Source organism: Eurosta solidaginis, chromosome 5 (assembly GCF_040869045.1).
Source record: "Eurosta solidaginis isolate ZX-2024a chromosome 5, ASM4086904v1, whole genome shotgun sequence".
Taxonomy (NCBI): domain Eukaryota; kingdom Metazoa; phylum Arthropoda; class Insecta; order Diptera; family Tephritidae; genus Eurosta; species Eurosta solidaginis.
Genome location: NC_090323.1, coordinates 236,250,570 through 236,276,708, shown reverse-complemented (window position 1 = coordinate 236,276,708; position 26,139 = coordinate 236,250,570). Strand labels below are relative to the sequence as shown.

General features: G+C 37.6%; 2 protein-coding genes across 12 annotated transcripts in view; one reads left to right on the top strand and one right to left on the bottom strand.

The window, feature by feature from the left end:
- The window catches only part of fry (Protein furry), a 470,099-nt gene that overhangs the window by 145,605 nt on the left and 298,355 nt on the right, over positions 1-26,139 (bottom strand). The gene's annotated exons all lie outside the window — the stretch shown is intronic.
- Positions 1-26,139, top strand: part of CNMaR (CNMamide Receptor) — a 239,781-nt gene that overhangs the window by 76,724 nt on the left and 136,918 nt on the right. The window lies entirely within an intron of this gene.

The following is a 26,139-nucleotide window of genomic DNA, read 5'->3' as shown; positions in this document are numbered from 1 at the left end:
TTAATATGATATAATAATATTCGAATTTTCAAACTTTTAGGAATTGTTTTTCAGATTAATTAGCATAGTTTCATTTGAACAATTCATTGAAGTTTTTTCTAAAATTTCAAAATTGCCGTGCAGATTTTTAACATTCCGAGTTTTCGATTTTTTTTTAACATTTTTGAGATTCTGTAGTATAGTTTTAGTTTTTTCTAAAATTTTAAATGTTCATGCAGATTGTTAAACAATGCGAATTTTCGAAATATTTCGAAAACATTTTAATATTAATTTGCATAGTGTTAGTAACACAAATCGTTTTTTATACTCAGTTGAGCAGAGCTCACAGAGTATATTAACTTTGATTGGATAACGGTTGGTTGTACAGGTATAAAGGAATCGAGATAGATATAGACTTCCATATATCAAAATCATCAGGTTCGAAAAAAAATTTGATTGAGCCATGTCCGTCCGTCCGTCCATCCGTCTGTCCGTTAACACGATAACTTGAGTAAATTTTGAGGCATCTTGATGAAATTTGGTATGTAGGTTCCTGAGCAGTCATCTCAGATCGCTATTTAAAATGAACGATATCGGACTATAACCACGACCACTTTTTCGATACCGAAAATTTCGAAAAACCGAAAAAGTGCGATAATTCATTACCAAAGAGGGATAAAGCGATGAAACTTGGTAGGTGGGTTGAAATTATGACGCAGAATAGAAAATTTGTAAAATTTTGGACAATGGGCGTGGCACCGCCCACTTTTAAAAGAACGTAATTTAAAAGTTTTGCAAGCTGTAATTTCGCAGTCGTTGGAGATATCATGATGAAATTTGGCAGGAACGTTACTCCTATTACTATATGTATCCCTTATAAAAATCAGCAAAATCAGAGAACGACCACGCCCACTTAAAAAAAATTTTTTTTTTAAAGTCCAATTTTAACAAAAAATTTAATATCTTTACAGTATATAAGTAAATTATGTCAAGATTTAACTCCAGTAATGATATGGTGCAACAAAATACAAAAATAAAAGAAAATTTCAAAATGGGCGTGGCTCCGCCCTTTTTCATTTAATTTGTCTATGATAATTTTAATGCCATAAGTCGAACAAAAATTTACCAATCCTTGTGAAATTTGGTAAGGGCTTAGCTTCTAGGACGATAACTTATTTCTGTGAAAAAGAGCGAAATCGTTGAAGCCACGCCCAGTTTTTATACACAGTCGACCGTCTGTCCTTCCGCTCGGCCATTAACACGATAGCTTGAGCAAAAACCGATATATCTTTACTAAACTCAGTTCACGTACTTATCTGAACTCACTTTGTATTGGTATAAAAAATGGCCGAAATCGGACTATGACCACGCCCACTTTTTCGATATCGAAAGTTACGAAAAATGAAAAAATGCCATAATTCTAAACCAAATACGAAAAAAGGGGTGAAACATGATAATTGGATTGGTTTAAATATAAATTTAGAAAAAAACTTTGTAAACTGGGTGGGACACCTACCATATTAAGTAGAGGAAAATGAAAAAGTTCTGCAGGGCGAAATAAAAAACCCCTGAAATCTTGGCAGGAATACTGTTCGTGGTATTACATATTTAATAAATAAATTAGCGGTATCCGACAGACGATGTTCTGGGTCACCCTGGTCCACATTTTGGTCGATATTTGGAAAACGGCTTCACATATACAACTACAACCACTCCCTTTTAAAACCCTCATTAATACCTTTAATTTGATACCCATATCGCACAAACACATTCTAGAGTCACCCCTGGTCTACCTCCATGGCGATATCTCGAAAAGGCGAACACTCATAGAACTAAGGCCCACTCCCTTTTAAAAAGACTCATTAACACCTTTCATTTGATACACATGTCATACAAACACATTCCAGGGTTTCCCTCGGTTCATTTTCCTACATGGTTATTTTCCCTTATGTTGTCACCATAGCTCTCAACTGAGTATGTAATGTTCGGTTACACCCGAACTTAGCCTACCTTACTTGAAAATATTTTTAAAGCTTCTCGAATTTTGGATTTTTTCGAAAATGTGTTTGACATTAATATGCTATGTTTCAGTTCCAGTTGCACAATTCATTGACTTTCAAACAGTTTCGAATTTTTGAGTTTCTTCGAAAACGTTCTCGAGATTAAGATTATTTTAAAAACATTTTAAAAGTGTCAGTTAAAACAATTTATTGAAGTTACAAACTTTTGAAAAATGTTAGAATTTTTTAGAAAACGGTTTTTAGATTTATTTGTATTTAATTTTTTTTAAGGCTTAGGCCTAATCGCGGGCTGTCAAGGCTCAAAGATAAGATCGTGTGTATGTCTTACAACTCTAAACTAATAAAGTTAATCCTATTATTAAAAAGACAGGACTGTAGACTGATAACGGAAATTCTAACTGAACTCTGCCTTCTGACGTCACATGCCTTTAAATGAGGTTTGATCAGTGATGGCGGATTTAGGAAGTGCGGGTTGGAGTGGGAAACGGTCGAGCACGTTTTATGCTCGTGCCCTGCACTTGTCAGGGCAAGACTGCAGCTATTAGGAGTGATACAGCTGTCAGATCTAGAAAGAGCAAGTGGCATAGGTTCTAGAAAGCTTCTAATATTTGCCAAGAGGACGGAGCTATTTTTTTGAAACCACTCAAATCTAAAAATTTTACATAAATATCACACTCTTGTCAATTGCCATTTATGTTAAAAAGATAACCTGCCCTTTCAGTACGGCACTATACATAAATATTCCAAAAAAAGGTTTCAAAAGAATTCACACAACACATTCGCTATACTTTTTATGTCCTATCCCTTATTCCATCTTTTTTTTGCACAAAAGGATGCGACAGCCGCACATTTTTAACGAATTATATAATTAGGCAATTAACTTTAAATTTTGAAGCTTAAACATAATTCATTTTAACAATTCTCGACACATCTAACGCAAAATTAAAGACGTGTTAAGAAATATGTAAATTAGAAATAGGGTTAATATAATTTTTAATCCCTTCAAACGAGCTGTAATTGAAGACATAGCATGCTTTTTAGGCAATCGCGATTCGTGGAATTTATGCTTGACATTGCGAAAAAGCTCAACGGCGTAATTGAACTTGGCACATAAATTATGTGTAAGCATATGAGTTCTTTAGCCACAAACATGAGTACACTCAAACAAGTAAGGAAGGCTAAGTTCGGGTGTAACCGAACATTACATACTCAGCTGAGAGCTTTGGAGACAAAATAAGGGAAAATCACCATGTAGGAAAATGAATCTAGGTTAACCCTGCAATGTGTTTGTATGACATGGGTATCAAATGAAAGGTATTAAAGAGTATTTTAAAAGGGAGTGGGCCATAGTTCTATAGGTGGACGTCGTTTCGGGATATCGCCATAAAGGTGGACCAGGGGTGACTCTAGAATGTGTTTGTACGATATGGGTATCAAATTAAAAGTATTAATGAGGGTTTTAGAAAAGAGTGGCCCCTAGTTGTATATGTCAAGGCCTTTTTGGAGATATCGACCAAAACGTGGCCCATGGGACCCAGAACATCATCTGTCGGGTACCGCTAATTTATTTATATATGTAATACCACGAACAGTATTCCTGCCAAAATTCCAAGGGCTTTTGATTTCGCCCTGCAGAAATTTTTCATTTTATTTTACTTAATATGAAAGGTGTCGGACCCATTTTCAAAGTTTTTTCTAAAGTTATATTTTGCGTCAATAAACCAATCCAATTACAATGTTTCATCCCTTTTTTCATATTTGGTATAGAATTATGGCATTTTTTTTTTCATTTTTCGTAATTTTCGATATCGAAAAAGTGGGCGTGGTCATAGTCCAAAATAAAGTGAGCTCAGATAAGTACGTGAACTAAGGTTAATAAAGATATATCGATTTTTGCTCAAGTTATCGTGTTAAGGGCCGAGCGGAAAGACAGACGGTCGACTGTGCATAAAAACTGGGAGTGGCTTCAACCGATTTCGCCCATTTTCACAGAAAACAGTTATCGTCATAGAATCTATGCTCCTACCAAATTTCATAAGTATTGGTTAATTTTTGTTCGACGTATGCCATTAAAAGTATTCTAGACAAATTAAATGAAAAAGGGCGCAGCCACGTCCATTTTGAAATTTTCTTTTATTTTTGTATTTTCTTGCACCATATCATTACTGGAGTTGAATGTTGACATAATTTACTTATATAAAGATATTCAATTTTTTGTTATAATTTGACTTAAAAAAAATTTTTTTTTTAAGTGGGCGTGTCCGTCATCCGATTTTGCTAATTTTTATTTAGCACATATATAGGAATAGGAGTAACGCTCTTGCCAAATTTCATCATGATATCTTCAACGAATGCCAAATTACGGCTTGCAAAACTTTCAAGTTTCCTTCTTTCAAAAGTGGGCGGTGCCACGCCCATTGCCCAAAATTTTACTAATTTTCTATTCTACGTCATAAGGTCAACCCACCTACCAAGTTTCATCGCACTTTTTGTGTTTTTCGAAATTTTCGATATCGAAAAAATGGGCGTGGTTATAGTCCGATTTCGTTCATTTTAAATAGCGGCCTGAGATGAGTGCCCAGGAACCTACATACGCAAATTTCATCAAGATACCTCAAAATTTACTCAAGTTATCGTGCTTACGGACGGACGGACATGGCTAAATACATTTTGTTTTTCGCCCAGATCATTTTGATATATAGAAGTCTATCTATCTCGATTAGTTTATGCCGTTACGGATTACCGTTATGCGAACAAAGTTAATATAATATGTGAGCTCTGCTCAGCTGAGTATAAAAATAGAAAGAAAAAAAACGAGTGTACTTATATACGCGTGTGAGAACTTATACTTCTTTGGCATCATTAAATAAAACTGGTCTGCTCCGCGGAAAAAACAAGTACCGCTTTTCTAGGAGAAACTTAAGGCCGAAAGGAGGGTGGTTTGGAGGTTATAATATTGGCCGGTAGGACGAATAAGAGACACTTCATGTCCAATATTGCAAATCTGGTAAACGAAGTACAGAGAGTGCATAAACTATGGATTCGGCTCTCCCTCTAAAGATGAAATACTGAAGCAGATGCCGCATTCGAGTCAAATACGACCTAAAAACCTTGAGAAATGGTGAATTACTCGAAGTAATATTTGAACATAAGGCGAACAATTGGTATACGAAACAAATTAAGACGGCCTTACGACACGTACTACAGGCTAACTCTTTAGGAAGACCATTTCAGAGCAGAAAGCGAGCTTACAAGAGCGTAGCAGCTATGTGGAAAATCACTGGTTGGGTTAGGTTGAGCTGGCTGGTACATGGGAACCTCCCATAGACTGAATGAGTCCATAGTGTTACAAGAAATTTGCAACTGGGTAGTGTGTCGGTCCAATATTTAACGATATCGTATACTACTAAGACCGTATGGTATGTATGTGCTCAAGCTGCCTCGAGGCCTTGAGTCTCGTTGCAGTTGTTAGTGCTATGTACTTCGCTACCAGGTCTACAGGTGGATGTGCAAAATGGCATGCAGTGCAGCCATCGGGGTTGCAGTGCAATAACGGGGTCCCGTTATGTTAAGCATTAATAGTCTGCTACAACAACAATAACAACAACAGCCTGTATAGCCTTTCAAATTTTTTGAGGTACGCTCAATCCGACTTATGATACCCAGGTGTGTATCTCCCGAAGCGCTCAATCCATCAAAGGACAGAGTCACTAACAGCTTCACTATGATTCGGAAGAACTTCGCGACAGGTTCAATACTAAATCAAATCGTTTTACTTCCGCTTTTTATACCTTTCATGAAAATGAAATAGTATATCAATTTTGTCCCGAATGTCAAAATTGTAAGTCCTTAAAGGAAAAGAGATGGACCCACCAATAAGTATACCGAAATGGTCAGGTTGAAGAGCTGACTTGATTTAGCCATGTCCGTCTGTCTGTTTGTATGCAAACTAGTCCCTAAATTTTTGAGATATCTTGATAAAATTTGGTGAGCGGGTTTATTTAGGTGTAAGATTAGACATTTGTCGGAACCGGTCGGATAGGACCAGTATTGCATATATCCCCTATACAACCGATTTTTCACAAGAGCATTTTTGTCATATCTTCCTCAATTTATCAGATTTATCAGATATCAGATTGAAGCTTCACACTTCACCATATGCTTTCGTTTATTATACATATTGTTGTCTGAAGAAATCATAAAGATCGGTCCGATTGTTCAGATAAGAAACATTTTCTATGCCATTTTAACAGCTAGAATCTTAAAATTTCACCAAATACTTACGTGTTCGGCATATATTGTTGAGATAAGTGATTCGTGGTCAAAGCTATTTCATTCAGACCGCAAAAAACGTGTAACTTTGCATCCTCACACAAAGTACCAACCTATTTATACTCAGCTGAGCAGAGCTCACAGAGTATATTAACTATGTTCGCAAACTGGTAGTCCGTAACGGCATAAACTAATCGAGATAGATATAGACTTCTATATATCAAAATGATCTGGGCGAAAAAAAGAAATTCATTTAGCCATGTCCGTCCGTCCGTCCGTAGACACGATAACTTGAGTAAATTTTGAGGTATCTCGATGAAATTTGGTTTGTAGGTTCCTGGGCGCTCATCTGAGATCGCTATTTAAAATGAACGAAATCGGACTACAACCTCGCCCACTTTTTCGATATCGAAAATTTCGAAGAACCGAAAAACTGAGATAATTCATTACCAAAGACGGATAAAGCGATGAAACTTGTAGGTGCGTTGATCTTATGATGCAAAATAGGAAATTAGTAAAATTGTGGACAATGGGCGTGGCACCGCCCACTTTTAAAAGAAGGTAATTTAAAACTTTTGCAAGCTGTAATTTCGCAGTCGTTGAAGATATCATGATGAAATTTGGCATGCACGTTACTCCTATTACTATATATGTGCTAAATAAAAATCAGCAAAATCGGATGACGAACATGTCCACTTTTAAAAAAAAAATTTTTTAAGTCAAATTTTAACAAAAAATTTAATATCTTTACAGCATATAAGAAAATAATGTCAACATTCAAATCCAGTAATGATATGGTGCACCAAAATTCAAAAAAAAAAAAAATTTTAAATGGGCGTGGCTCCGCCCTTTTTCATTTAATTCATCTAGAATACTTTTAAGGTCATAAATCGAACAAAAATTGGCCAATCCTTGTGAAATTTGGTAGGTGCATAGATTCTATGACGATAACTGTGTTCTGTGAAAATGGGCGAAGCCACGCCCAGTTTTTATACACAGTCGACCGTCTGTCCTTCCGCTCGGCCGTTAATTTGAGCAAAAATCGATATATCTTTACTAAACTTAGTTCACGTACTTATCTGAACTCAATTATTCTTGCTATAAAAATAGCCGAAATCCGACTATGACCACGCCCACTTTTTCGATATCGAAAATTACGAAAAATGAAAAAAATGCGTAATTCTTTACCAAATATGAAAAAGGAGATGAAATATGATGTATATTAGAACGATTTTCCGTCATCCATTGTCAAATTTGGTTTTGAGACAAACCGGTTTCGGCGTTGTGCCATCATCAGTGTCGATTTCGAACGAAAACCAAATTTGACAAGGGATGACGGAAAATCGTTCCAATATACATCATTTATCCACCCTGTCGGAAAGTCAATCAAACAAGATAAGTCAGATGAAATATGGTAATTGGATTTGTCTATTGATGCAAAATATAAGTTTAGAAAAACTTTGTAAAATGGGTGTGACACCTACCATATTAAGTAGAAGAAAATGAAAAAGTTCTGCAGGACGAAATCAAAAGCCCTTGGAATCTTGGCAGGAATACTGTTCGTGGTATGACATATGTATATAAATAAATTAGCGGTACCCGACAGGTGATGCTCTGGGTCACCCTGATCCACATTTTGGTCGATATCTCGAAAACGCCTTCAGATATACAACTAAGGGCCACTCCCTATTAAAACCCTCATTAATACCTTTAATTTGATACCCATATCGTACAAACACATTCTAGGTTCACCCCTGGTCCACCTTTATGGCGATATCCCGAAATGGCGTCCACCTATAAAACTATGGCGCACTCCCTTTTAAAATAATCTTTACTACCTTCCATTTGAAAACCATGTCATACAAACACATTCCAGGGTTACCCTAGGTTCATTTTGCTAAATGGTGATTTACCCTTATTTTGTCTCCAAAGCTCTCAGCTGAGTATGTAATGTTCGGTTACACCCGAACTTAGCCTTCCTTATTTGTTTTTATTTATCTTAAAAATCGCTTAGGTATGTACATCTCTTCATTATATATTTCTTACCCTATACAGCCGATTATTTGGATATTACGAATAAAACTTATTCCATTATCCTTATTATTGTTCATGAAAGGTATGAAGTACCAGCCCCGTCTTGTTTTGCTACACCATACGCTTGTGCATTGGCTTGTTATGCTTGCCTGCAGTTTTGTTTCATTTCATAATCTTCTCTTAGCGTTAATAAAATCTTAATTAACCTTATTCGTATGTTCTTTGAAGATAAAATGTGCGAACATTCATATTCAGTGTATTTCTTTACTTTTAAGATATATCCTTTAGAAATAATGCTCTAAAGTACTTTCATTTGAATACTTCAATTATTACAAATATTCCACCAAAAACCGCAAATTATTTGTAAGGCAGGGAAAGCATTTACATACTCAGCTTTAATTTACCCATTTTAAAGTTACTAAACTATGTAAATTGCTATTAACTAAAGAATTAAAATGAAATTTATAACTTTTACTTTGTTAATGGTTTAGCAAACAATATGAATATTTATTTTAGTAGTTATGCCGGCACATAAATATTTAGAAGGTTGCAAAATTTTATGAGCGATCACAGATTCCTCGTCATATTAGAGGAGTTTCCTTGAATAAAAACTTAAATTTGTATGCACCAATAAAAATAAGAATTCAAGCAATGCTGTGCTCTTATGCCATGAACGTTCTGATAACTAATACGCACATTCTTGTACTTAAGTGCGTCTTTGTCTGAGCTATTTACACTAATTTACATAGATAGAACTTATACAAACTTATACAGCAACGAACTCGAAAATAGGACTGCCAATTATTATAAAATTTCGTCAAGTAAATTTTTTTATAGTTTGAGATAAAACTTCCGTAGTTTGTAACTGAAACTATGCCAACCAATCTGAAAAACATTTTCGAAAAATACTATCAAAAAGCAATGGGAATTTTAAGCGACCAATAACTTGCACTATATTGGACTAAAAACAAGTAGGGACGGGACTTCATACCGTTCATGAATGGGGGAACAATAATCTTATCCCATTCGTAATATCCAAATAATTCGATGCTATAAGATATGAAATATATAGTGAACATATGTACATACCTAAAGGATTTTTAAGATAAATATAAAATAAAATATAAAATAGGTAGGTACTTTGTGTGAGGATTCAAAGCTTCACGTTTTTTGTGGTCTGAATGAAATAGCTATGACAATGAATCACCTATCTCAACAATATATGACGTAAACGTAAGTATTTGATGAAATTTGAAGCTTTTAGCCGTTAAAAAGGGGCAGAAGTGACAGTTTATAGGGGTATATATTATATATACCGCCGATCTCTATAATTTTTTCAGACAACAATATATGCCTTTTACAGGTTAACAATGTTCCAAATAGTAGAAATAAAATGCTGGATTTAGTTTAGATTTATCCCTTACTCAAATCCCACCTTTATCCCTTCCAGAAGACCCTCTGCACCCTACGCTTGATATACCACTTGATATTAGCCTATCCCATAAGATTCAAGTACAACCTCGTCCCCGATCTAAATGTTTCTACAAAGCGAATTTCATTTTGCTCACTGATCTGTTGGCTTCCAATGATTGGTCGGATCTCTATGCCTGCACTGATGTCGATTCGGCAATCTCTATATTTTACAGTACGCTTGATGGCTTCTTTGATACGTGCATTCCTACTCGCTATACCCTGTGTTGCCCCCTTGGTTTTCAAGGCAATTTATCAGACTTAGTAACATTAAATCTAGGCTTTATAGGACCACTATGTTTTTGAGTGGACTATAATTTTAAATAAACAAATGAATAAATATTCGTAAGCATTCAGTGAAATTTAAATGCTCTAGCTGTTAAAATGGGGAACTAATTACGAAAAGCTTCTTATATGAAAAATCGGTTGTGAGGGAAATATTCTATATACGACCGATCCATTTTTCAGACAAAGATATATGCAATATACGGAAGCATATGGTGACGTTTAAAGCTTCAATCTGATAAATTAAGGAAGATATGACAAAAACCCCCTTTTCTAAAAAATCGGTTGTATGGGCGATTTATGCTATAGCGGCCCGATACGGCCGTTTCCGAAAAATCTCTAATCGGACACCTAAATATATCCGCTCACAAATTTATCAAGATATCTCAAAAATTGAGGGACTAGGTTGAATACAAACCGACGAACACGGCTAAATCAACTCAGCGCTTCATCCTGATTATTTCGGTATACTCAATGGCGGATCTATCTATTTTCCTTTAAGGACTTACAATTTTGAGATTCGTGACAAATTTAATATACCATTTCATTTACATGAAAGTTATAATGATGATGATTGATATCCAGAAAACTTCAAATAAAAATTAAGAATTTTCGAAAATTTTTCTAATATTTTCGAAATAGTTTTTGACATTTGTTTGCTGTATTTCAGTTACAAAGTTTATAGAAATATTTTCCTTAATTATTTAAAAATAAAAAAATATATAAATTTAATTGACGCAATTTGCTAAATCTGCTAGTGCTATATATTAGCGTGTTTGCTGCTGTATGTATGTATAATTGACCGTGAGAGAGTCGCTTATTTAGCACAAATATAAATGGCTCCTTTTCAAGGGTTTACGTTAGGACTGCTATTTTTCAGCTTTTCCGTATGGCAATCCCGGAATCTTAAAACTGACGTGTTCATTAATTTTAAACAACTCATTCTTCAAAAGCGAATTCAAAATTTAATGAACATGAACAACCCAAAAAATAAAGCAAGGTCTCTTTTCATACGGAGGTTATGGTAGTATTCATCCCGAAGCCTGGGAGAAAAATTAGTTTTGAACTGGGAAGGAGAACTAGGCGATGCTATGAAGGAGGTGTACTTTCTCCACTCTTGTGTATTTAGTCATAGATGATCTCATCCAGTTACTACAACCCAATATATTTGACATAAAAGGGTATACAGATGGCTTAGAAATCTGTATCACAGAGATGCCGAGAAAACAATATAAAATCGCATGTCACAAACCCAACGCATCATGGAAAGGTGGTGTGATACCAAAGGATAGGCTAAAGGATAGATTCCACCCAAGTTTATGTGCAAAGGTACAGCTTCCCGCCTTATTATAAAGTTTGGAGCCGTCAGTATATATGTATATGAAGCCCAATGCTCAGGTTTGGTCAAGGGACCTTCTATTAATTCTAACAAAACTGTCCTATTGCCTCTTGTCCAGAGAAGAAACTATCGATGCCAGAACCATTCCAGGGTGGCACCAGAATCCGCTGCTCAATGGAAGGGGTGTCTCCGGACTGCAAGCAAAGCAACAGGAGCGTTCTTTCCCTGCACTCGACTCGATGGCAAAACATGGTGGGCTTTTCCCAAAATGGTATACTGGACGTTCAATATAGGTGTAAAGGACAGCAATAACAAAATCAAGCAAACTGCATCCCTGCTGATGCACTAAGTGCCTTAGTGGTAATACATACCTTCCTTCCCTATCCTAACGTCGAAAAGGGCGACACTTGCAGCACTAAGACTTCAAAATATCTCTGAGCTAAAGAGCAGAAGTATGACAGTGCATATGAAAGTAATAGGAAAATGCATATGAAATCCCAAATTACAATTACGCGATGCATAGCCTCTAGGCTCAGAATACCACGCAATTTTGAGATGTCCATTGTGGACAGAAGCTTTTAGGAAACGTGTAATCTATATACTGACCCTGACTGAGAGGTCGGGTTCACAAATCAAAATAATGTTGGAAAAGCGAAAGCTGGCATCTCTAGGCCGCACCTCAAGAAACCGATTCCAATGGAATTCTACCGCACTATATTTCACTCATAGAACTCATTGAAACTGAAGAAGTTTGCAATTGAGAATGTGTACGAAGATTCTTATCTTCGAGGAGTGTCTTCAGCCAGACAGCTTTAAAAACCTTGCAGTCTTACACAACTACTTCTAAGCTAGTGAATGAATGCATTGATCTAGGAGCCAAAAACAAAGTTTTAATAGAATGGATTCCCAGGAATCAGGGACATGAAAGTAGTGAGTAAACAGACTGCCTAACCAATCAGGTAGTCATAACAGCAGTGTATGCTCCAGAGCCCTCCTGTGTACGCAAACACATACTGAAGGAAATCGTAAGTTACTGGGTAACTGAGCACTTCAGACAACACTAAATTGGATGCCCAGAGGAAAAAAGCCTAGTTATTTATATTTCCAGTAACACAGAATTTTCGGGACTTAAAAACACAGAGCCTCAGGATTGTCATCCCCAGCTTTATTGATTTGCTTTGACAAATACAAATGAATCGGAAATTAAATTTGCTTGCACTTCAGACAATTAGAAAATGAGAAATCTAAAAAAAATTATCTACGTCGCAATCAGTTCCTCAATTGATACATTTTTGTAATATCAACAAGTACAGAAGCTTAACATATTGTGGGGTATATGATTACGTTTTTCATTTTTAGAAAATAAGGAAAGCAAAGGAGAGGACAAAGGAAAGGCATAGAAGCAAAGAAATATATGGGAGGGAAAAGTCAAAAAGAAATTGGGGGAGAGAAAGGAATGGTTAGAGGTCGAAAGTCTTTCGAAGAACTTTTCTCTCGAACGCTCACAGAGCTGCTTCATCTGATGTTGTCATGGTCCATGCTTCGGCACCGTATAGCCGTAGGCGTACAATAAGTGACTTGTAGAGCATGATTTTCGTTTGCCGAGACTTACTTTTCCGTTGCCTACACAGTCCCAAGTAGCATTTAGTGCCAAGAGTGATTATTCGCTTGATTTCAAAGCTGATGTTATTGTTTGTGTTAGTGCTCGTTTCCCAAATAAACGAAGTCTTTTACTTTTTCGAAATTATGGCTGCCAACAGTGGCGTGGTAGCCAAGTCGCATATAGGCTAACTCTTTGCTCGATGACAGCAGATACTTCGTTTCGTCCTCAGTCACCGTCAGAACTCATCCTTTCCGCTTCTTTTTACAGTTTGGAGCAAGCAGCACTTACGGTATAGGTGTTCAGGCAGTTGATATCAATGTCATCAGCATAAGCCAGTTATTGCACGCTCGCATGATAGGCGGTCACCCTGTATGAAACCTCGTTTAGTTTCGAGCGGCTCAGAGAGGTCCTGACTGAGCTGATGGTGTTGGTCAACGTAATTTTACACAGCCGTATTAGTTTTGCGAGGAAATCGAACTCTAACATAGCGTCATCTGGTCGCTAGTAGATTTACCAGGTTTAAAGCCGCACTGATAAGTTCCAATCAGCCGATTCACGGTGGTCTTCAATCTTTCGCACAACACGCTCGACTTGGCACCATGGCGGTCGGCTATCGATACTCAACAACAACTTGTCGCGTCGGTTGTTATCGTTAAGAAGCTGACACGGCACTTCTCTAAAAAGTCCGAAATAATTTTTTTCTGGCAAAGTTACCTCTGTTGTGGGTTAACTTTAATCCCTGCGAGAGCTCAAGTTAATTTTTCAAGCTTCACGAGTACTTGGTAATCACGCTTTATTTTATAAGCTCAGAGTCATCTGATTTGGTGGAAACTCTAGCACACAACTTATACACAATTGGGTTCGCTGGAATCACTACAAAACGAGTTAACTTTTTGGTTTATAATTAATCAGTTTGACAAGACTGCATCACAAAATTGAAATGCAACATGGCCTGTTGAACGGTCTGCTTTTATATTGGTATTTAATTACTAGGCTGTGCTGATAGTTTCCAATTGGTGTCAGTTATCGTAAGGAGAGACGGAACATCACCGCTCCTCATTTATTGCAAGGTTAGGGTCATTCTAGCTTTTATTTCACAAGTTTACTCCTACTCACTGAAGTGAGTAAATGCTGTTATATATTACGAGCCGGACCCCTGCGCATCTTGCGCAACCAATATTAAAGTCTCTTATCAAATATTGGCAAAAATCAGCTGTTCTATTAATATTTAACTTACAGCTTGCGCTTCCATCTGGCGTTTGGTAGCAACTGCCGGTAATACAGTGCAAATATTCACAATATTTCCAGAGTACAAATAAATTTCTTTGTGTGCTCACAATCGTTAATTTTTAACAAATTATTTTAGTAAGATATAGCAAAACAAAAGCATTACGACCAAAATTGCCCAAAGCTCGCTAATAGCCTGAATCTCAATTTTTACAACCAACACTTTATTTATAGATTTGGATTCCAAATAAGAGCGAAAAGGGGCCCGTACATAAAAACAGCAATTAAAAAAATATATATTGTTACGAATATTAGCAACACTAAGGGGTACTGTCATCTCTAAGCTGATGCTAAGAATGACTTGTATGCACATCCATAAATTAATAATCATTATGTATCTATATAAACGAATCAATCATTATGCCTACACATATGTACGTACACGCAGCGGAGAAGCAACGCACAAACACATGCAGATATCTTATCTGAGATATGCAATTATAATTGGAAGTGTCGCTCACAAACACACGCGCATATGAGAAGCTATAAAAATTGTGCATCTGTAGTTATAGCTGAGAAACTTATAGCAGATAACCAACTAGTAGATTCTAGAACAGAACCGCCTAGAAATGTCAACGAGGAAACCAAACACTATAAAAGGCAGTAACAGTAGAGGCGCGGGAATCAGTTTGATTTAGGAAGCCACCTGGCGAGCAATAGTAGTGTTGTGAAGTACGTTATATTGTGCAGAACTTTAATAAAGGCCATTTTGCATTATTGAATAGTGGAGTTATTTATTCAACAGTTCAGTGATTCGAACGTTAGCAGAAGATTGCAAATAAGGAGAATTGTAGTAAATTCGTTACAATACGATAATACGATTTTTGGTTTACATGGGATAGAAGTGACTCGTTAAAATAAATAAATGTAAGGCGCGATAGCCTCCGAAGAGATTTTTGGCCTGGCTTCTCTTCCAATTTGCGTCGTGCTCCTTTTGATTTTCCCTACAAATTGGCGGGACGGGAACTACTTGTTTTATGCCGACTCCGAATGGCACCTGCAAAGTAGATTAGTTTGCACTGAGAAGCTTTTCATGGCAGAAATACACTCGGAGTGTTTTCCAAATAACTGCCATTGGCGACCCGCCTTAGAAAAACTTGCTTCTAATTGAAAAAACGTTTTTCTAAATTTTTTATGTTGCTTTGGCCGGGAGTTGAGCCCCAAAGGGAAATTTAATGGTTAAACAGAGCTCACATTTTGCTTCATTGTAACTTGAAAGTTTTTTGAAGTAAATTTTTAATACAAATGTGCCACCACCCTATTCTATCTATGTAACTTCTCTTATAATTCTGAGCAAATCAAAATTGACGAAATTGTACATAAATAGGTGACAATTTATTTTGATGGGAGTTTGCACGTGGGCGTTCGTGTGTCAGAGGAAATGGCAATTGAACCATTGTGTTTTTTATTTTTAGCCTGTAATCGACATAGAATTTTTCGAAAAATTTCGAACTGTTTACTAATTTTTTTGAATTTTTTCGTGTATGCAGTTTTGTGGCCCAATCAAAAAACAAAAGTCTTTCTGCACAAATATTCTTTCGCAAGACAAAAATCATCCTTTGACTATGGGCCATTCAGTCTTTCGCAAGGCAGTTTGTATTAGAGATATACGCCGCCGCCGCACAGTGGTCGGTCTTATATGGAGTTGGTGGCCAAAAATACTTCCAGTAGAGATATCAACGTGAAACTTTGGTCAAGGCTTTACAAATATGTGAGAAATATTTTTTCATAAAATTGGTGCGGGTGATACCTTCATATACCGACCCACAACCACCCACTTTCACCGCATGAATACAAAAAGTGAGTAGATGTGGGGCGAAAAGTGGTAAGACATTTCTATCGCAAATATAATGTTTAATAGGATTAAATAAAGAAATTAAAGTTGTTGAAAGATCTTGCATACATAACAATAATAAAACAACAAACACACACAAAAGTTTACATTTGCATATCATTGACTGAATAAAATAATATCGTATGTCACCTGTGAGCACATATAACATACGACAATAATTTATCAGACGCTATCAGAAAATTGTCGCAAAACATAGTCAGTGGCAGAAAGTGGCAGCTGATATTAACACTTCAGAATCTTAAGACTTTGACTAATAATAAGATATTAGTCCCAACGTGAAGATCGGTGAGGAACCCAACTAAAACTTTTGCGGAAATTGAAATATTTTTGCAAATAAACACTAATAAAGGCGCTGGTGAAATTTTAAATAACAAAAAACACAACAATCTAAATACACTAAAATTATTTCGAAATGAAGTAAATACCTTTGACTTCAATATTAATTTTTATTTGTTTCCACATATATGTTTTTTAACTAGCTTAAACTTGCACTTTACTTTTAACTTGCTCACACTGCAAAAACCAACTAATACCATAACCTCACTTTTGTAGCTATTCTTAAGGAGTACAGTTCGTATACAACAAAAACAAATATACCTTTTAGAAGGCTGTTCTAACAAGATACTTCAAACTGTTCTAATAACGACACATTTCGTCACAAACTTTTCACTTTGATTTTTATACTCAGTTGAGCAGAGCTCACAGAGTATATTAAGTTTGATTGGATAACGGTTGGTTGTACATATACAAAGGAATCGAGATAGATATAGACTTCTATATATCAAAATAATCAGGATCGAAAAAAAATTTGATTGAGCCATGTCCGTCCGTCCGTCCGTCCGTCCGTTAACACGATAACTTGAGTAAATTTTGAGGTATCTTGATGAAATTTGATATGCAGGTTCCTGAGTACACATCTCAGATCGCTATTTAAAATGAACGATATCGGACTATAACCACGCCCACTTTTTCGATATCGAAAATTTCGAAAAACCGAAAAAGTGCGATAATTCATTTCAAAAGACAGCTAAAGCGACGAAACTTCGTAGATGAGTTGAACTTGTGACGCAGAATGGAAAATTAGTAAAATTTTGGACAATGGGACTTTTAAAAGAAGGTAATTTAAAAGTTTTGCAAGCTGTAATTTCGCAGTCGTTGAAGATATCTTGATGAAATTAGGCAGGAACGTTACTTCTATTACTATATGTACGCCTAATAAAAATTAGCAAAATCGGAGAAGGACCACGCCCACTTTTAAAAAAAAAAATTTTTTAAAGTAAAATTTTAACAAAAAATTTAATATCTTTACAGTATATAAGTAAATTATGTCAACATTCAACTCTAGTAATGATATGGTGCAACAAAATACAAAAATAAAAGAAAATTTCAAAATGGGCGTGGCTCCGCCCTTTTTCATTTAATTTGTCTAGGATACTTTTAACGCCATAAGTCGAACAAAAATTAACCAATCCTTTTGAAATTTGGTAGGGGCATAGATTTTATGACATTAACTGTTTTCTGTGAAAATGGGCGAAATCGGTTGATGCCACGCCCAGTTTTTATACACAGGCGTCCGTCTGTCCTTCCGCATGGCCGTTAACACGATAACTTGGGCAAAAATCGACATATCTTTAATGAACTTAGTTCACGTACTTACTTGAACTCACTTTATCTTGGTATGAAAAATGAACGAAATCCGACTATGACCACGCCCACTTTTTCGATATCGAAAATTACGAAAAATGAAAAAATGCCATAATTCTATACCAAATACGAAAAAAAGCATGAAACATGGTAAGGTAATTGGACTGTTTTATTGACGCGAAATATAACTTTAGAAAAAACTTTATAAAATGGTTGTGACACCTACCATATTAAGTAGAAGAAAATGAAAAAGTTCTACATGGCGAAATAAAAAACCCTTAAAATCTTGGCAGGTATTACATATATAAATAAATTAGCTGTATCCAACAGATGATGTTCTGGGTCACCCTGGTCCACATTTTGGTCGATATCTGGAAAACGCCTTCACACCACTCCCTTTTAAAACTCTCATTAATACCTTTAATTTGATACCCATATCGTACAAACTCATTCTAGAGTCACCCCTGGTCCACCTTTATGGCGATATCTCGAAAAGGCGTCCACCTATAGAACTAAGCCCCACGCCCTTTTAAAATACTCATTAACACCTTTCATTTGATACCCATATCGTAAAAACATATTCTAAAGTCACCCCTGGTCCACCTTTATGGCGATATCTCGAAAAGGCGAACACCTATAGAACGAAGGCCCACTCCCTTTTAAAATACTCATTAACACCTTTCTTTTGATACCCATATTGTACAAACAAATTCTAGGGTCACCCCTGCTCCACCTTTATGGCGATATCTCGAAACGGCGTCCACATATGGAACTAAGGATTACTCCCTTTTAAAATACTCATAAACACCTTTCTTTTGATACCCATATTGTACAAACAAATTCTAGGGTTACCCCTGGTCCACCTTTATGGCGATATATCGAAACGGCGTCCACCTATGGAACTAAGGATTACTCCCTTTTAAAATACTCATTAGCACCTTTCATTTGATACCCATATCGTGCAAACATATTCTAGAGTCACCCCTGGTCCACCTTTAGGGCGATATTTCGAAACGGCGTCCACCTATAGAACTAAAGCCCACTCCCTTTTAAAATACTCATTAACACCTTTCGTTTGATGCCCACATTGTACAAACAAATTCTAGGGTCACCCCTGGTCCACCTTATGGCGATATCTCGAAACGGCGTCCACCTATGGAACTAAGGATTACTCCCTTTTAAAATACTCATTAACACCTTTTTTTTGATACCCATATTGTACAAACAAATTCTAGGGTCACCCCTGGTCCACCTTTGTGGCGATATCTCGAAATGGCGTCCACCTATGGAACTAAGGATTACTCCCTTTTAAAATACTCATTAACACCTTTCATTTGAAACCCATATCGTACAAACGCATTCTAGAGTCAACCCTGATCCACCTTTATGGCTATATCCCTAAATGGCATCCACCTATAGAACTATGGCCCACTCCCTCATAAAATACTCTTTAACGCCTTTCATTTGATACACATTCCAGGGTTTCCCTCGGTTCATTTTCCTACATGGTTATTTTCCCTTATGTTGTCACCATAGCTCTCAACTGAGTATGTAATGTTCGGTTACACCCGAAGTTAACCTTCCTTACTTGTTTTTTTTTATTTTTGGCCTATGGAACCGACCACTGTGCGCCGAATATAAAAAATTCTGGCGCGGCGGCGGTGTTGGCGCGTTACTATATTTTCTACTCTTTTAAGACTGTTTAGGCCATTTATTGTTCATCTCGTAAATTGGTCCGATATGGTCAAAAGAGGTATCAGGGGATGCGCATCACTGCCAGTTATAAAAATGCAATTGCGAAGTTTAACACTTTCTAACCGTTCAAGAGTTATTTGAGAAAACAGGCGATTTCAATGCCAGCTTAACACGGATTTCGTATCACCGAATTCACCAAGTTATTAAAACAAAACACTAAAAGAAAAGTTATATAATAAATTTAAATGATCACTTCGCATAATTCTTTTAATAAATTAATATAGTACAATAAATTTAAATAAAATGTCCCAGGTTAGGTTAGGTTGAACTGGCCGGTCCATGAGGACCTCACATAGACTGATTGAGTCCGTAGTGTTACCATTAGTTTGTTTTAACGACCAAACTGAAAAACCCTATCAAAACCAGGACCTATGTAATAAAATAGCTCCGTCCTCTTGGCAAATACTAGAAGCTTCCTAGGACTTAAGCCACTTGCTGCTTCTAGATCTGACAGCTGTATCACTCCTAATAGCTGGGGTCTTAGCCTGGCAAGTGCAGGCCACGAGCACAAAACGTGCTCGATCGTTTCCTCCTCCAACCCGCACTTCCTACATCTGCTATCACTGACCAAGCCTAGTTTAAAGGCATGTGACGCCAGAAGGCAGCGTCCAGTCAGAATACCCGTCATGAGTCTACAGTCCTCTCTTTTTAATGATAGAAGCAACTGTGTTAGTCTAAGGTTGTAAGACCAACACATAATTTTCGACACTTTACAGTCCCGCGTTTGAACCCACGCCTTTCCCGCTTGGTCGATCATGTGCACATCTCGCCTTCGCTTAATCTCACCCAGTCTAGTTGGGTCGTCTACGGAGCAAGCTTCAAGGGATGCGCCCTTTTTAGCTAGTTTGTCCGCTTTTTCATTCCCATCTATTCCCATATGCCCTGGACCCAATATAGATGTATGCTTCTCCCTGTCCCGATTCTCTCCAGAGACTGCTTACACACTAACATGCATTTAGATGCTGTGCTATGCGAGATTATTTCCTTAATTGCTGCTTGACTGTCAATATAAAAGTTACCACAGTTGCAGCTTAAGCTATTCTCTTCCAGGGTTTCTACTGCTTTGGTTACGGCTAATATTTCCGCTTGCAAAACGCTACAGTAATCCGGCAGACTGTAGGATCTGCTTATTTCCGGATCAGCACAGTATACCACAGAGCCTACTCCTTCCACTACTTTGGAGCCATCTGTGTACACATTTATCGCCTCGTCCGCCATTTGCGCACCCTTGCGCCAACCGTCCGCCTCTATTGTGGCCTTAAGATCTCCCTCAAAGCGCAGATAGGGAATCAGGTAGTCTGTGCGTCTTGCGATTGATGACGCTATACTACTATGGCCATATGGTCGGCGCTCAAGCTGCCCCGAGGCACCGAGCCTGGTTCCGGTTGTTAATGCCATGTTCTTTGCTACCAGGTCTACAGGTGAAATGTGCAGAATGACATACAGTGCAACCGTCGATGTTGTTTTCATGGCTCCCGTAATGCTAAGCATCGATAGTCTGCATACCCCTCTAATTTTTTGTGGTATGTTGTTTTTTGTGTGGCTTTCCACCAAACAAGAACTCCATAATATAGAATAGGGCCTACAATCTCTGTAAAAACCCAATGAGAAAGATAAGCAGCACGTACACCCCCGTTGAGGCCTTCTTCACACTCTCCTCCACGTTGAGCTTCCATGACAGCTTACTGTCTAAGATGACCCCTAGATATTTTGTGCAGGGTTTCTCCTGTAAGACCACCCCTCCTAAATTGGTCCAATTTAGGACCTTGTACCTCTTTGTAATTAAGACCATATCCGTCTTCTCCGCATTGACTTTCAATCCGACATTAGATGCCCAGGTATGAATATCGCGAAGCGCCCGATCCATCAAAGAACTAATCGTTGGAAGGCACTTTCCACTTATGACAATTGCAACGTCATCTGCGTAAGCCGTAAGTTTTACGGGTTCCTCATCGAATCGCCTGAGCAGTTGGTTGATCACCAGCGTCCACAGCAGAGGTTATAGCACCCCTCCCTGCGGCGTGCCCCTGTCCACTGATTTAGTGCCCTCGTACAATCCCCATTGTGATGTAATCTTCCTGCAATTTTACATGCAGCCGATCCATCTGATTAAGGCGGGATGTACTTTAATGTAATTAAGACCATCCATAATCGCCCATTTAGAAACATTATTGAAAGCCCCGGTAATGTCCAAGAAGACTCCTAGAGCATACTCCTTATATTCCAGGGATTTCTCTATGCTTATTACCACCCTATGCAATGCGGTGTCTACCGACTTGCCTTTGGTGTACGCATGCTGTGTTGTGGAGAGTAGCTTTTCATCCACGTTGGACTTTATGTACACATCTATCAGAAGTGTGAGTGATGTCTGCTGGCTCCTTTAAACCGTTTCCCGATGGGAAATGTGTGTCGAGAAGCACCTCAAGGGATTCCCCACTATTACGTGATCATTCCCCGTCCTCTTTCTTGATTAGTCCCTGGACGATGTTTCCCCTTGCTACGACTGTTTTCAACCGTGCTGTTTCGCTGGAGCACTCTATGTCCGTACAGAAAATTTTCCATGAGATTCTCTTCGCCCTCGAAATTTCACGTTTGTAGATCCTCAGTAGATTCCTGTACTCGTCCCGACACGCTTCGCTTTCCGCGGTCTTTGCGAGCTTAAACATTTCTTTTAACTGTCTTCTTAGAAGACTCAGCTCATTGCTCCACCATGGCGGCTTTGCTTTTCCTCTGAATCTTCTTACAGGGCAAGCTTTGTTATACGCAGTCATAAGCGTCCTTGTTAGGAATTTATTCGACTCCTCCAGTTCCTCCACATTGGCAGCCTCTTTGGGTTGTCCCAGTTTTGTTTCTACATGTTTCTGGAATTTAGTCCAGTTCGTTGACCTAGGGTTTCTAAAGGTTCTTCCCTTCCCTACCCTCTTTAGGGGGATGCTGAAGCTAATATACGCATGGTCGGAGAAGGATGGTCTATCAAGAACCAGCCAATCATACCTTGATATATAATGCTCGGATGTAGGGACATTTCCCCTGTTGGCTATCTCCATGTAACTAAATAGAGATTCGCCTCTCTCGTTCGCATCTGCTCCTCCCATGCATTGTGGTGCGCATTTGCATATGTGCCTATGACCAACCGCCCTTTGCGCTCTTCCTTCTGTATTAGCCTTTTGCACTCCCAAGTCGAACATATCTTCAAATTGTCCGCAAGTTGTTAAAAAAGCAAATTACCCGAAAAAAGGGCCGAATTTTATATCCCTTGGCTGAAAGAATAAGCGAAATCAGTGATGCGAATTCTTTTAGTAGGCTCCATTGGTTTAAATTCTCCTTTGAAATGATTCTCAGCTCATACTCAAGTTGCATATACATATCTTCAACACGTATGAGAAGGGTTTGAAAAATCACTTCATTTGCTTAACTATAAAATAGCGCCTGAAATCTTAAATTTGATTTTCACACTTCGTCATTCAACAACCAAGTCTCCCGGTTTGACATTTCCTAAAGTTGGCTGCCCTATCCCCAGCTAGTCCCTTGGAGTGAATCACATTGTATACAGCCTATCAACCATGTTTAAATAGGACCTACACGTGACGGTTCATATTACAAATGTGAATACGTAGGCACATTTTTTAACCAGATTAGGCTTCTTCCTTCGCAACAACACTCAAAGTGGTGAAGCAAAAGCTTTCTCAAGACAGTCGAACAAATTACCGGGTGTTCTACTAACCTAACGTGGGGGATAGTCGAACTTGTCTGAAAACTGAAGGCGGTCATCCATAATGAGCTCTTATATCATAAGGCAGGAAACGAAGACTATTGAGGTCAATGTATCGAACACAAACGTCTGCAAATTTTGGTCTACATTTTTAAACATTTATCCAAGGTCCTTGTACAATTTTAATTATGTAGATGCGCCAAGGTTTATACGATTTTCATCCATGAGTTACATAATGATATCCACTTAGACTGCTTATGATTTCGAGGGCGGCGTACTTGACCGAATAGTTACTCCCTAACGTTTCGAGGTGTTTTTTTTTGGTGTAACCCGAAAGCATAGCGCGACAAGAACATCCGTCAGAAACTCTTCGGAGCTACACCTAGAGCTTCTAGAAACCTGAAGTCGACGAAGGTATGAGTTCGAAATCGCAGTCCTATGGTTTCCGTGCTAGCATACGGTATAAGGGCCAGGATGCGTGGTAGCGACTGGTGGTCGGGATTCCTACTGTTCGCACGTCGGGAATTGTAGCTCTTAAAAACAGCCGAAAAAACTGAAGCCGCCCTTTGGCGCGATCAACAATAAGCTAGCATTGATGCTAATCATTAATACTGTGCTACGAGAGTCATGACTATTAGTAGATAAATGATAGCAACCGTATGTCGCCTTTGTGCGTGACCAGCAAGGGGCCACAAATGATTTAAAGAAATCGTGGCGACGACGGGTAATAGATTTAGCCCAGAACAACTCCATCGGTGAACCTTCGCCACAAAAGTTTGACCATTTTAAGTATTTCTCCCTCTCTCTGCGAGGAGCTACTCCCGAAATTTTTTGAACAATCCACGAGATTTTGAGTCAAAAGTCGCTAATCTTTCCGAAATGGCCGAAACGTCGACTTCCTTAAATACATATAAACATATTTTTTTTTAAATTTTCGCTTTACAAGACTCCCAGATATTCATCCGCAAGTTAATAATATTGTTCCAGATCGTCAAAAATATTATTGACGTCAGCAGTATGTTTCCACATTCATTATGTGATACTCTGAAGTCCAGCCATTCAATTCAGAGGTTTACGCCGATCACTTTGTCGGCGCGCAGCCAGGATGCCGCCGCCGGTATATAATAGAGCCTATTAAGCCGATTAAGTGACCGGCGTAAACCCCTAGTTTGTATGATATGCTACTAAGACGGTCTTAACTATGCAATCCTAGCAGTTTCTCTTGCAATTATATATAAAAAAAATAATTATTAATTGAATATAATAATATTATTGAAAAACATGGAACAAATAACCGGACTAAGCAACAATAAAACTTAAAAATAGAGATAAAAATTAAATATTTTAAAAATATATAGCAACGTTATAAGGAGGTCCTGCTTGCAAAACCTAGCTAAAAAGTCTAAGATTATAATATTGTAGTGAACCTTGGTTAATTTTTGATTATTTTACACTTTCTGTTATCGTTCGAATCGTTGAACGGTCGAATAAATCTCTCAAAAATTCAGCATAGCAAAATGTCCATTATTTACAACACCACTATGGTAGTTGTACTTCACAATTAAATTACTCGCGTACTCCACTTATAGCATGTTAAAATCAAAACAGATTCCATAATTTTGACTGCGCTGCTTTTATACTCTCATATCGTCTCGTTCACCTATTTCTCACAGGGTCTATACTTTTCGCGAACAGCCGTCTCGAAAAAGTGCTTATATATTTCTCGTTTCTGTATCTCATAGCGCCTTATTTCTTGTTTCAGTCTTCTATACATATATGGGTGTATATGTGTCAGTAGTATTGCGCTCATTATGGCTGTTTACATTTCTGTATATCATATTCACTGTTGCCGTCTATTTACATATGATTAGTATGTGCAGTAATCGCTAGATCTCATATTCTCTTTTGCTTCCTATGTATATGTGTCTGGCTGTTTGGCATAGTGAAATATTGAAACTGCTTATATTCGCCACAATATATTTTTTGTAAAAAAAAAATTTCAACCAATACATAGTTGAAGCCGTTATGTTACAAAATAACTCCGTCCTCTTGTCAATAGAAGTCTATGCTAATTGCTGCCGCAAGACTAATTCACTAAGACCCTGAAAATGTTTTTGTTAAGTCCCGGGAGAGACATCATCAATGTCTTAGAAAAATTTGTTCCTCAAGTCTTTTGGCAAACACTCCGAATCTATTTCTGCCATTAAAAAATGCTTCTCAGCGAAAATACATCTGCATTATAGATTCGGTTCGGAGTCGGCATAAAAAACATGTAGATTCCGTAGGAAAAATTCGAAACGAACACGACGCAAATTGCGGAGGTATATTGCGCCCTGTATATATTGTCACGAATATTAGAATCACTAAGTGATACTCACATCTCATCGCTAGGGTGATTCTAAGCAGTATGTGCGTAAATAAATAAATCATTATGTACACATTACGACAAGCAACATTTACATACACGCAGTGGGGAAATTCACATAAACACATTAACCGTCGTTTACCCACATGCATACAAGGCAGCGAAGAGATAACTCACATACAGATGAACATAGTCAGTCAACAGTCAGAGTATTACTCACATATATACACGCATATGCCTATGGGAGAGTCTATAAACTACAAATAGGTATACATATATGTAGCTCAATTACTAAACAAGTAGAACATTCTACAAGGAGAAACATCTGGAATATCCCAACGATGCAGAAAAGAGTATAAAAGCGGCAAAAGCGGCAAAAGCGGAGTAGTCTGACTTGAGTTTGATTTAAACACGATAACAGTTGTGAAGTATAAATGTTATTCAAAATAGTCTAATAAAGACCGTTTTGCATTATTAAATATTTGATTTATTTATTCGACAATGTAGCGATACGAACG